This window comes from Bos mutus, unplaced genomic scaffold, assembly GCF_027580195.1.
Source record: "Bos mutus isolate GX-2022 unplaced genomic scaffold, NWIPB_WYAK_1.1 CTG956, whole genome shotgun sequence".
In the NCBI taxonomy this organism is placed as follows: domain Eukaryota; kingdom Metazoa; phylum Chordata; class Mammalia; order Artiodactyla; family Bovidae; genus Bos; species Bos mutus.
In genome coordinates this window covers 51,695-60,087 of record NW_027220431.1, presented here as the reverse complement: position 1 = coordinate 60,087, position 8,393 = coordinate 51,695, and the positions used below count along the sequence as shown (strand labels likewise).

General features: G+C 41.2%; 1 long non-coding RNA gene across 9 annotated transcripts in view; it reads right to left on the bottom strand.

Moving 5' to 3' along the window:
• Positions 1-867: 867 nt before the first annotated feature.
• The window catches only part of LOC138987176 (uncharacterized), a 46,173-nt gene continuing 38,647 nt past the window's right edge, over positions 868-8,393 (bottom strand). For 4 of the 9 annotated variants that reach the window (XR_011463579.1, XR_011463571.1, XR_011463570.1 and 1 more), the window contains one exon: positions 4,348-4,362. This is a non-coding gene — a long non-coding RNA (uncharacterized lncRNA). The other 5 variants (XR_011463576.1, XR_011463575.1, XR_011463574.1 and 2 more) reach the window with 5 other exon arrangements.

Sequence of the window (8,393 nt, the reverse complement as noted above, 5' to 3'; positions counted from 1 at the left end):
TACAACATCATAAAGGGCATTTAATTGGTCCTCTAGCTTTTTGTCAATATTGTTTTTTGAGTCTCTAGGGTAACAGATACATTTTGTGTCAGATTATTAACAAAAATTGCAGTTTGCACTGATTGTGCCAAGGAGACAGGGCTGCAGTAATCGAGGAAGCAATAAGGGTTACCAAAGCTACAAATCTCAGAATTATTAACCCTATTTACCTGTGATAACACATTAAGGCACCCTCTACTTTTTCCCAACGTTTAAGTCCTTTTTTGTCATACCAAGACCCATTAATCTTTACAGGAACCGTAACAAAAGCAGGCTGTCTTAAAACTAGAACCCTAGTTTGATTAGTAATTCTCCTAACGCAGTTAGTTAAGGTACAATTGTTACAAGTTACACTATAATATTGTAACCCAGGTTGTATTTTTACAGATCTTACTAGTAAAGCATAAGGGTGAGGCACACATGTAGGAGGGTATCTCATGGTGAGATTCTATAAATAACCGTGTCTCACTTTTGATCTCACCTGAAGGTAGGAACCCTCACATCTAAGGGTGGCAGCTAGTTTCCAGATTTTTGTTTGGAACACTTTGGAGCCGCCCAAATTTCAAATACGGGATGTAAAGTTTTTATTATCTTGAGCTCCAGGGTTTCCGGCCGAGTCTGGAGACCAGTCCCACAATGACTCATTTGTCTCAAATATGTTATAAACCGTAGCAGTTTCATCTCGATACAGTTTCCATGGTGCAGCAGTGACTCTTCTCTTTGTTTTAAAGTCGCAGGAAGGGATATCTAAAGGACCAGTTCCATTACGACGTTGAAGAATTTTAGATTTTTTTGTTACTCCAGGAATATATAGGCTCCAACCATTGTCATAATCAGCATATCCTGACTCTCCAACAAAAAGAATCTTGTTGAATTAAAATATATAGACAGACAAATAGGTAAATGATCAAACACTCCATGATAAGAGAAATTAACTTGATTAGGAATAATATGTTTATCTGAAAATCCACCCAAAGCCACAGTATCATTAGTGTATATGGGAATGGACCATCCCTCCCAGCCCACCGGTTGGAGAAGGGGAGGGTCGGGAAAATAAGCCCAGTAAGCACTTGAATATTTTTCAGAATGTGTAGTATTAATCTGATTTAAGATAATTAATAAGGTTATCAGGAAGCTTAAAGGTGATATCAGATCACCCTGCACAGCAACACGATTTTGTGTCTCTCGCATCAATGTCTGAAGTTGTTGCCGAGATGGTAATTTATCATGTTCTTGAATCGTCAGTCTTTTCATCTGGTTTACTAGCGATCATCTCCGCCGTGCATACCAACCTTTTTGGCAGCCAGCACGGCGCTTTGGCATCTTGTGGGAAAATATAAACATGTCCTCGTCTCCAAATTAGTACTGGATCTGGTCCATACCATTTTTCCACAAGTGGGTCTTTCCAAAAGACTTTAGGTCTTATTGTTTGTGTATCAAAGTTCCAAAATCGCTGTGCTGTTGAACAGCCACTTATGTCTAATTATAAAAATTTAGAACAAATAAAGCATGGTTTAGAGAGTTGGAGGGGGTATTGAGATACAATTTCCCCTTCTATAGTTTTTGTAATTGATGTTTGAGAGTTTGATGTGTCTGTTCAATCATTTCTTGACCTTGAGGATTATAAGGGATACCTGTTTTATGTGAGATAGACAATTGTGTACAAAATAGTTGAAAATATTTTCCAGTGTATCTTGGACCATTGTCTGTTTTTATGGTCTTAGGGGTTCCCATAACAGCAAAACATTTAATGTAATGAGCTATACAATGTTTGCTAGCTTCTCCGGATTGTAGAGAGGTATGTAAAAAGCCAGAGAAGGTGTCAATAGTAACATGAACAAATTTTTGTTTATCAAATTTAGGAATATGGGTAACATCTATTTGTCATATATCGTTTGGCAGCAATCTTCGGGGATTAACTCCATAATGGGGGACACTAAAAAATTGAGGACATGTTTGACATTGTTTAACAATCTCTCTGGTAGCTTTTCGAGTAATGTCAGATTGAAGTCTTAAGCTATTGCTGTTTTGATGGTGTAAGCTGTGAGAAGTTTTTGCCATTTGTTCCAATTAAGGAAATATCATACATGTAGCTTCGTTAGTCAAAGCATTGTCTCCTGTTAAAGGTCTAGGAAGTCTAGAGTGAGCACGAATATGACCGAAATAGCATTTATTAACTCTGGGGCAAATTAAATGTTGTATATCACGAAAAAGAGTTTGGATAGTAGAATTCAGGGTACCAATAAATGGAACAGTCTCAATAGTCTTTAAGGCTCTTATGATATATTGACCGTCAGAATATAAATTAAATGGAGCAGAGATTTGTAATAGAGCCTGAAAAATGACAAATAGTTTTACTTCTTGAGCAGACTTATAATTAGTACGCCAGGTGGCAATATTGTCCTGTATAATCAAACTAGCTATTCTATTAGAAGAGCCATCAGTAAATACAGTTAGGGCGTCAGCAAGGGGCTGAGAAACAACGATTTTTGGGAAGAGAAATTGGTGATAGTGAGCAAATTGTAAAATTTTATCCGAGAGATAATGATTATCAAGCCGTCTCCTAAAACCAGCTAAGGCAATAACCCTTGTAATGTCGTGGCCAAAGTTATGTCTTGAACATACGAAGGGCCGATATCAGCACAAATCCGTACATAATCGGATAAGCCTCCCTTTTTTCTGTAAGGTCTCAGGGCAGCCTGACAAGCCGAATTGGCATTCTCATAAGCAAGCTGTTTAGCCAACACTATTCCCGCCTGTTCATCTCCTATCATTTTACCAATTGTCTCAAGCAGGCGGGCAACAAAATCTTGATATGGTTTATCTGGCCCCTGGAGAATTTTAGATAAATCTTTAGTCTTTTTATCAGAATTTGGAAGTTTGTTTCATGCTCGTAGAGCCACAGCACTAATCTGAGGGTAGGCTCTAGGCAAATAATTAAGTTGATTATTAATGTCTCGATAATCTTCCTCTCCCACCATCATTTCATAAGTGGTGTTCAGTCCCTGTCGCCGATTGATATCAGCTGTGATCCCACACTGTTCAGCAAACTCAGATTTCTATAGTAAATAATCTCTTCCAGATAAACAAGCCCGAGCAACCTGTTTTCAATCATTAGGTGGCAGATTTTGATTTCTTAAAGCCTCTATAATAGCCTGAGTAAATGTCGCAGTCGGGCCGTATTGTGTACAAGCCATTTTTAACTCTTTTAGTTGTTTAAAGGGTAGCGGCTCATAATACCTCTGCTGTTGAGCATTTTCAAATACTGGATAGATTCTTGAAAACCCGGGAATATGTTCTCCTTCATCATTAGCTCGCTTAATCACGTGTTGAAGAGGAGATAATAATATCTCACTTTTAATTTTTATGTTATCACCGGGCAAAGAAGCAGGGATAGTTACAGGCTCTCGTGGTTCTACGAAAGGTGCAGGTGGATTGAGCCCAGCAAGAACTGAGGGAGGATATGTTGGAGGCATAGGCTGGCTGAAGTGGGAGTCTCCCTGTGCATCCTTCTTTACTGTTATAACAATTTTTTGAATTAAATTTTCCAGCTGTTCTTCGGAAAGCCCTGAATGTTTTAATTCCCCTTTTCCTGAGGGGGATTGTATGCTAACCATCATCTCCCAAGGCATATCCTCTCTATGGTACTGAGCCGCTTGTTCATTGAACTCTTTCTGTTCATCAGAGCTTAACACATCATCATTCCCTCCAGCCTTACAAGCTGTTCCCTCAGGCACGGCATAAAGCGGCTCAGGCGGAGGGGCAGAAGGCTCTGCAACTTCGGGTTTTGTGGAATCCCAGAGGGCCATTTGAATCTTACGTCCCTCATGTTTAAGATCCAGACAGTCTCTTATGAGAGTCCACAAAGAAAAAGTATCTACAGGGACACGATTGGGACCATGTAAGGAATAATATGTCTGCAATTGTTTTCCTACTTTTTTTCAAGTTTCCAGATTAACTGTTCTTTTCTCTGGAAACCAAGGACAAACTTCTTTTATAAAAAGTAAAAACTTTTCTAGCTGTAACTTATTTACATGAATTCCCCTGCCTTTTAACATAGTTTTCAACATATGTACAAATAACTGGTGGCTATTGTCTTATCCCATGATTTATTACTCTCTACAATAACACTCCCTGTCCTTTACTTTAAATAATTAGGAATTTCTTGTTACTTACCTCAATCTTGACGGGCAGCAGCCGTCGTCGCGCTCCGATTCTCAGGTCCCTTTTCGGGCGCCATCTGCCCGTGCCAGCCGGCAAAGTCGATCAGGTCCCAAGAACGTGTGCGGCGCGGCTGAGAAAGAAAACTACAGCAAAAGAATTCTACAACAAAGATGGGGTCAAGAGGTTCAGACACGTCTCCACAAAGGGAAGTGGTCTGACACCGGCTTTATTTAGCATCTTATATTTATACAGGAGAGCGTGAGAACGACAAGACAGTTAACATTTTTTCTTGGTTGACCTATACATCTTACAAACAGTTACAAGAAATCGTGAGAGCATGGGGATGGCACCCTGTTATTATTTCTTACACCAGATAACATTTCCCTGTGCATGAGAAGTTTGCCCAGAACTCCAGGTGTCTGCAGTAAATAATCACCTAATCTCTGGGGTGGCGGGACAGAGAGCTATGTTTACAAGCAAACCCTCAAGGACTGAGGCAGCTCCCAGAGCTGTGTCCTTCAGACAAAGGACCCCGTTCTCACGGGCAGCTCCCCGCACACTTAAAAAATCTTTGGTGAACTAAATGGAAGCAATTTGGGTCATGCAGAGGTGATGGACGTCTTTTCCAAGGAGTTTGGAAGTGAGGGGAAGGGAGACAGAACGTTTTGTAAGAGAAATGGAGAGTGGGGTGATAACATGAGCAATTGCTGGAACTTGGACATTTTATTTTTAGGAATATAGAGGAAAGAGAGCCAGAAGAAATATATAAACTGTGGTTGGAAGTTGGAAAGGTGTAACTAACAAGAGTCCAAGACCATAGAAAATAGCAGCGTCAAGGACCTAGATGGAGAAAAGCCTTAACAGAGACCATTTCTTCTTGGGAAATGAAAACGTGCAAGAAAGAAGTGAGAGTATAGAATTCTTATTTTTTTAATGAAACATTAAGTGAGGACAGCTGCAAAGGGTTCCTGGACCAAGTATCAGCGTGTGTGCGTGTGTGTGTGTGGGGGGGCTTCAGTACAGCAACAAGCAATTTTGTGATGCCAACAGTATCCTAGAATTCAACTCAATTCTGACACTACCTTCCCAGAAATAGAGTCAGATTCCATAGGTGAAGGAATCTTATATAAGGCCACCCTTCATTTCCAACACCAGTGTCAAGCCCAAGTTGTTTCCCTGTGCTGCTGACTTACTGGCTGCAAACCAGAGGTTCTCACAGCCTCCTTCTTGGTTTTGATTAATTTGCTGGAACAACTAATGGAACTCAGGAAAGCGTGTTTACTCACTAATTACCCACTTATTATAAAAGACTATTAAAGAATATGAATAAATCGCCAGATGAAGAGATGCGTAGCGTGAGGTCCTGGACAAAGAAGCTCTGTGTGGCACGCAAGGTATTCTGGTTTCCCTACACAGAAACTTTCTGAAAAAGGGCAAGCGTGGTCCTTTTGGGTTTTTAAAGAGGCTTCATTACATAGTCATGATTGATTGATGGGTTCCACCTCCAGTCTCCAGGGATGGGACTGAAAGTTCTGTCTAATCACAGGGTTGGTTTTCCTGGCAGCCAACCCCCACCCTTGGATGGGAGCCAAAAGTCACCTTCCCTGGAGCTTTATCTGCAACTGAAGGTTAAGGGACCAAATGTTACCTTTTTTGCCCTTATCAATCAGGACATTTCAAGGGTTTTGGAAGTTGTGAGCCAGAAACCGTGAATGAAGACCAAATGTCTATCGTTATGTATTTGGCCACTCGGTATGTATGTTATATGTGTTGCTGGTAAGGGAGGGTAGAAGAGGACCCTCTCTCGTGGGCCTCAGTTCTCGGTAAGGATGAGGAGAAGAATCTGAGGTCTTACCCATGGCAAAATCAAGTTTATTAAGGAAAGAACAGAACACCTCAAGGGAGAGGTGGGCCAAGCCAGGAGAGGCACTGGTGCCCAAGACACGAGGTATGGGGTTTTTTAAGACTGGACTTTTACATACTTAGGTGGACATGAGCTAACGGTTTTGATTTACAGTTGCAAGCTACATAACAGCAGGCTCTTCTGTGCATGTCTTTCCCATAATTGAGTCTGTTATAATCAGATGTCTGTATGTGTAGAATATTTATGAATCTTTTACGGGCTCCTGCGGTCTCTTGAGGACACAGCTGTGCATCAAGGGTGCAGGTGCCAGGGCTGGAGAAGCCCTTGTGTTCAGTTTGCATCTGCTGTGTGCCTGGGGTGCGATGGCAGGAGGTGGAAAAGTCTCTGGTGATTTTGCAGCGTATCTGTGAGCTTTCCTGGGCCACACTGTGGGGGTGTATGCCTCACTTGCTACCTAACGTACACACATAAACACCTTCATGTGTGTGTGTGTGTGTGTTTCTCACATATACTTGGTCATGAACAAATATATAAATTTCCTATGAATCACAGTATTGCAGTAACTTTCAGTTCTCAGCAGAGGGAGTGGCAGGTAGGGAAGTAGGCAGAGATAGGCAGACAAGGTTTTTTGGCGCAGCCATTGTGGCGAATGGGAAGAAAAGTCAACCAAAGAGAAGTAACAATCAGTTTAGTTCAGTCACTCAGTCCTATATGACTATTTGTGACCACATGAACCACAGCACGCCAGGCCTCCCTGTCTGTCACCAACTCTCAGAGTTCACTCAAACTCATGTCCATTGAGTCGGTGATGCCATCCAACCATCTCATCCTCTGTTGTCCCCTTCTCTTCCTGCCCTCAATCTTTCCCAACATCAGGGTCTTTTCAAATGAGTCAGCTCTTCACATCAGGTGGCCAAAATATGAGTACCAATACACAACATTTTTTCTCAAGAGATTTTTTTTTTCTCTGTAGATATTTATTGAGTAATATTTATCTTGTGATGTGATACTGTGTAGCTGCAAGAGAGAAAAGAAAATAACCTTGCTTTGCCAGGTAAATCTAGTTGGGAAGCCAATACACAAAAATACCTGTAAATAAGGAGGTATCAGATGAGAACCAAGTGAATACATGCAGCAAATGCACAGTGATTTCCAAGATAACTATGGGAGTGTTTCTTGGAAGACAAGTTTAAGAGTGTTTTGAACTGGTTGGCAAGATGGGTGGTGGTTAGGGAAGGTTTAATGGTGAATACTAAGTTCAATTTGAGTCATAAAGTAGGGAAATAACATTTTTTAGATGTGAACTTCCAGATGTTCAAGCTGGTTTTAGAAAAGGCAGAGGAACCAGAGATCAAATTGCCAACATCCATTGGATCATGGAAAAAGCAAGAGAGTTCCAGAAAAACATCTATTTCTGCTTTATTGACTATGCCAAAGCCTTTCGCTGTGTGGATCACCACAAACTTAAAAGTTCTGAAAGAGATAAGAATACCAGACCACCTGACCTGCCTCCTGAGAAATCTGTATGCAGGTCAGGAAGTAACAGAATTGGATATGGAACAACAGACTGGCTCCAAATAGGGAAAGGAGTACGTCAAGGCTGTATATTGTCACCCTGCTTATTTAACTTCTATGCAGAGTACATCATGAGAAACGCTGGGCTGGATGAAGCACAAGCTGGAATCAAGATTGCCAGGAGAAATATCAATAACCTCAGATATGCAGATGACACCACCCTTTTGGCAGAAAGCAAAGAACTAAAGAGCCTTGATGAAAGTGAAAGAGGAGAGTGAAAAAGTTGGCTTAAAGCTCAACATTCAGAAAACTAAGATCATGGCATCTGGTCCCATCACTTCATGGCAAATAGATGGGGAAACAGTGGCACAATTTATTTTGGGGGGCTCCAAAATCACTGCAGATGGTGATTGCAGCCATGAAATTAAAAGACGCTTACCTCTTGGAAGCAAAGTTATGACCAACCTAGACAGCATATTCAAAAGCAGAGACATTACTTTGCCAACAAAGGTCCATCTAGTCAAGGCTATGGTTTTTCCAGTAGCCATGTATGGATGTGAGAGTTGAACTGCAAAGAAAGCTGCACGCTGAAGAATTGATGCTTTTGAACTGTGTTGGAGAAGACTCTTGAGAGTCCCTTGCACTGCAAGGAGATCCCACCAGTCTATCCCAAAGGAAATCAGTCCTGAATATTCATTGGAAGGACCAATGTTGAACCTGAAACTCCAATAGTTTGGCCACTTGATGCGAAGAACTGACTCATTTGAAAAGACCCTGATGCTGGGAAAGATTGAAGGCGGGAGGAGAAGGG